Source organism: Temnothorax longispinosus, unplaced genomic scaffold (genome assembly GCF_030848805.1).
Source record: "Temnothorax longispinosus isolate EJ_2023e unplaced genomic scaffold, Tlon_JGU_v1 HiC_scaffold_572, whole genome shotgun sequence".
NCBI lineage: Eukaryota > Metazoa > Arthropoda > Insecta > Hymenoptera > Formicidae > Temnothorax > Temnothorax longispinosus.
The window spans coordinates 1-5,519 of record NW_027270421.1 but is presented as its reverse complement, the minus strand read 5'-3'; the positions used below and the strand labels follow the sequence as shown (position 1 = coordinate 5,519).

General features: G+C 35.7%; 1 long non-coding RNA gene across 1 annotated transcript; it reads left to right on the top strand.

Moving 5' to 3' along the window:
• The first annotated feature begins 458 nt into the window (after nt 1–458).
• Nucleotides 459–1,000, top strand: LOC139824792 (uncharacterized). The gene is made up of 2 exons (XR_011735289.1): nt 459–572; nt 863–1,000. It is a non-coding gene; the product is annotated as an uncharacterized lncRNA (long non-coding RNA).
• Nucleotides 1,001–5,519: the final 4,519 nt, after the last annotated feature.

Below are 5,519 nucleotides of genomic sequence, written 5' to 3'. Positions count from 1 at the left end.
AATTGAAGGAGATCCATTTTATGTATACTAGATGATATAAAATATGTGTATTCAGAAAATTAGAGAATATATAATATTTCAATAATATATATATATATATTTGCAATAATATATATATATATATATATATATTATTTTTTTATTTATTTCGTATATAAATAAATTATTATATTTGTACTTTGTGTATGACTTTATGGTTGTTTACATTACTTTAGAGCTGTTTTGGTTTCTTTCACGTGGAAAATGTATGCGCGGAGGCAGCAAGTTAAAAATGTTAAAAAAATTGCTAAACTTTGGAGTCGCAAAAAATCCTTTTGGTATATGTGTTTTCTATCTAAAAAAAACCTATTCACAAAGTTTCACCTAAATCTGAGCATGGACGTTTTCGGAAGTTTCGCCAATATATACATTTAATATTTTTATCTTTGCTTATGCATTATACATATACAATTTCCAGATGGTTGGTACATATATCGATATAGAAAAAGTGAAAAAAGAGCTGGACAAGAAAGTGCGAAATGATGACAACATCTCTATACGAAATCGAATATTAGACAACTGTATCGAGCAAGGTATTTATTAAAAGGCATAAAATTAAGTATATAAAAAAAATAAATTTAGAAAATTAAAACTATTTATTACCTTATTCATATTGTAATTATTATTAGTCTCATACACAATTATAAATTAAAATTAATAAAAATGGATTATCATAACTTTAGGTTAGTAAAACACTGCTATAGCTTATCAGGAATACAAGTTTTCAAGTATAATTTCTGTGTTACAATTTGCTATTGCATCAAAAATATAATATTTAATATAGCATACTGTAATAATTATATTTGTGTATGTATCGTTTCAGTTAAAAACACGACCGACGAATGCAAAGTGATTCTTAGATTTTCTTTATGCGTAGCTGAGGAATCGAGACGCTATGTGAAATCGTGAAATGTATAATAAAATAAAATTAATATTAAATAAAAATTACTATTATCTATGATTTGATAGAAAAATTTTATATAAAGAAGGCATTTTGCAACAAGTTAAACTTTTTCTTGGTAAAAATGCAATTATCTCTTTACAACATTTCGTCAATTATATTATCAGACAAATTGCTAAAAACCAGTCAACACCGAATACATGTACAATAGAATAAATCTTTTTTTCTTATTAAATCACCAACAATTATTTATTATTTATTATATATTATTTCCCAGCATATTGTGTGTATATGTTACAGTTAAAACCCGAATTTACTGGTAAATTCTTGTTTTAACTAAGCCCTTTCGGTAATTTGCGTTCTAACTGAAAGAATTTAGTTAAAACTAGAATTGACCGAATGCTTTAGTACATTCGCGTTTTAACTGAAGTAATTCAGTTAAAACTAGAATTAACTGACCGCTTTAGTAAATTCGCGTTTTAACTAAAATAATTTAGTTAAAACTAGAATTGTCTGATTGCCCTTAGTGAATTCGCGTTCTAACGTGTCGCCGGCGCGCTTGTCAATTTAGTGAACCTCGCTTTGTAACTTATAATATATAAAGTAATCGAAGCTTACGTGCATGGAAGGGTGCAGGAGGGGGCGAAGCCCCCCTCTCACGTTCAAAACGAAATACATTTCCTACCCGGGCACGCCAAAAGCGTGTCCATGGGGGGGTGCGGGGGGAGGGGCGGAGCCCCCCCTGCCCGCTCATCAATCCAACCCACACCACCCAGTGTACGGGGGGGTGCGGGGGGCGGAGCCCCCCGCCCACACTTCTAGGTTTACTCACACAACGAGGGGATGCAGGGGGGGCGAAGCCCCCCCGCCCACACATGTACTTTGATATATTATATAGGATATATTGACAAGTAGGGATGCAATAATATTAATATAATTTATGATAGACAAATTAATAAATTATTTAATAGAACATAATGTGATAAGTAACAAAATACATTATCCAATTTATTTTATAAATATTGTTTGAAATGTTTCTTTTCTCTCCTATATAATCAACTGTAAAGTTATTAATTTTACGCACCGGTTTTAACGGCACTGACCGCGAGTTACACGGGGAGATGTCAGGAATGGATGTAGGCAGGTGCAAGACGATATTGTGATATAATTATGGAAAAATGTAACTTTATTTCTCGACAAGATGCACAAGACGCCTACTCGATCCAGCGTCAAGCATCGACTGACTCTTCTTTCTCGCTCTCCGCCAATCCAGGCGTTTCTTCCTGCGCAGAGCGCTACGGCGCATACCAGTATCTCAAGCGACCAATCACATCTTACAGTCTACTCAAGCACGGCGCAACATTAATCTTACACAACATAATAAAAATGTTTGTTACGGAATAAGTTACAAAACCAATATAACCTGACCGCAATGATAATAAACATCATCAATCAGCATTATTTCAAGAATCTTAATTTGTTGGGAATTTCCGCAATTGATTATTGTAAAATTTGTATCTGTCCGTTATATGTATTATACTTTTCCCCGTTTCTGCTTCTCACGCGAAATAATATGTATAAGTTCGGAAACGCCGGAGGGAGCCGATCCGCGTCGAAGGCGAAATCGCGTCAGCATATCCCCACGCGGCTCGCCTGACAACCGGCCTCCCTCCCAACGAACCCGCCGCGCCGGGGTATTTAAGCCGGCGCTCCGACAGGAGCCGGTACTTCGTCTTCGCGACAGCTTTCCGCTGCTCCCGACGAAGCCTACCATCCAAACTCCCAGGGGACACACCAACGAGGTCCGGTGCTCCGAGTCTCGACTGAGTGCTCTCAGGTGTCCCCGAACTCCAGCCTACCAAATCCCGACGATCACGATCCCGCGGGGTCGAGCACGCTCGTCCTCGTAGCGAGCCCTCTCGCTGTCGTGGCCCCGGGACTTCACCTCCTGCCGTATTATATACCTACCGCGTAGCTGTAGGCATCAGACGTAAGACCGCGTTTTGAAACTCCGTCATACCGCGACGATCGCACTGGCGCCACCGTCCTTCGTATCGACCGCGTCTGCTCGCACCTTATGTAAAGGACTGCGCTCCGTGAGTCCGTCAAATCGCGCCGAGTGCATCAGCACAACTATTCTCTGTAAAGGACCGCGCTCCGTGAGTCCGTCAAATCGCGCCGAATGCATCAGCAGTACCATTTTCTGTAAAGGACCGCGCTCCATGAGTCCGTCACTTTATATCTATTATACCGAATAAACATTTATTGTATGTACATTGCAAGCTAATTACTGTCTTTGGGCCTTCCATTAAACCTCCTGACCCGGCGAGCTAGTCAGCGTTCAACTACAAAACTCGGTCGTTTCATAATCGAAAAAACAAAGCGAAGCCGCACTTGAAATCTCGCGTTTTCTCTGGACGGATCCGGCGTTCCGTTTGGCGTACTCACTACGCGCCCGAACATAATTTTTATTTAGTGAATATCTATATCTATATATATAAAGGAAGATGTCCTGACTGACTGACTGACTGACTCACTGACTCATCAACGCCCAGCCCAAACCCTTGAACCGAATTTTTACCAAAAGTATATGAAATAGGGGTAGAATTTTCCGGGGAGTGCCACTATGTGTATAGTTTTTTGTTACCAATTTTCTGGAAACCGGTTTTTTTAATTCTTCTAATTTTTCGGGAAATAATTCACCGAATTTCAAAGAATTATAGATCAAACAGGGGTAGAATTTTCCGAGAAGTGCTATGAAGTGTATAATTTTTCGTTACCAATCTTTTGGAAGCCGGTATCGAAATTTTTTCAATCTTTCGGGAATTAATTGACCGAATCTGAAAGAATTGTATATGAAGTAGGGGTAGAATTTTACGGCAAGCGCCATAATGTGTACAGTTTTTGTTACCGATCTTTTTGGAAACCGGTTTTTTTAATTCTTTCAATTTTTAAAAACTATAAGGAAGCAAGGGGAGTGTCACTATGTGTATAGTTTTTTGTTACTGATTTTCTGGAAACTGATTTTTCTAATTTTTTAATAATTTACCGAATTTTAATTTTTTCTAATTTTAGTATTAATAGTATATTTTAGTGTATTTAGAGTTCTATATATATAAAAAAAGATGTCCTGACAGTATGAAATAAGGGTCGAATAAAAAGATCAGGATGTACAAGATTTATTCCAGAAAAAAAAATATATAAAAATTTAATATTTACCCCCAAAAAAAAGAAAAAAAATAAATATAATGTTAAAATGTCAAAATTTAAAAAAATAAAATTTTGTTTTAGAAATATTTAATTGAAACTTGGTGACATTTATGAGTATATATTCGGCACGAACTTCTGAGCCAAACATATACTCATGAATGTCACCAAGTTTCAAGGGTAAATCAGAAGATGATGTCGCTGATCGGTAAGTGAAATATCGGAGATGCCGAGCTGCCCTAGATATAGAGGTCGATATTGAATCTTAATAATGCGAAAATATACGACGATGCGCCGCGTAGCGGGCGCGAGTCGAACCCTCTCGCAGCGCGAGCCCGCGTTGCCGCTCGCGCCGCACAATCGTGGACGACGGAAGACGCGTGGTGCGGAATTTATCTGAAAGTAATAATTTGGAAAATTGATCCAATTCATATTTTTAAGTGTGCAAGTAGAAACCTTAGCTCACAAAGCTTCCTCTATGAGGAAGCTAAAATAAATAAATACAAATAATTATGCATCGAATAAAATACAAGCTTAAAATAGAGGAAACAATGCAGGTTTCTACTTGCACATTTAAAAACTATAAGGAAGCAATGGGAGTGTCACTATGTGTATAGTTTTTTGTTACCGATTTTCTGGAAACTGATTTTTCTAATTTTTTGATAATTTACCGAATTTTAATTTTTTCTAATTTTAGTATTAATAGTATATTTTAGTATATTTAGAGTTCTATATATATAAAGAAAGATGTCCTGACAGTATGAAATAGGGGTCGAATAAAAAGATCAGGATGTACAAGGTTTATTCCAGGAAAAAAAATATAAAAAAATTTAATATTTACCCCAAAAGAAAGAAAAAAAATAAATATAATGTTAAAATGTCAAAATTTGAATAAATAAAATTTTGTTTTAAAAATATATCTTTTCTTTAAAGATTTTTTAAATCAATATCTCGAAAAGCAATGTATTCATTTAATATAAATGTTAATAATTGGTATCTCATTTTCTTGTTTTATGCGTGGCATGCTTCATATATATGTGTCAACTTGCGAGGTTCGTTGCGAATGACAGAAAAGTTATAAACTAACGAATTATTGATAAAAAAAGCTAGAAAGAGAGAGAGAGAGAGAGAGAGAGAGAGAGTGTGTGTGTGTCTGTGTAAGGAGATGAAGAATACGTTAGAAAGAGACAGAGTAAGTGTAAAAGACAGAAAAATTAGAAAACTAATGTAATTATTGAGAGTAAGAGAGAGAGAGAAAGAGAGAGAGAGAGAGAGAGTTTTTAAAATAAGAATCATATCATTATTGGCATAATTTCATACTATTCCAGAGAGTTTGTCGTAATTTATTTTTACAATACTGACATACATATAT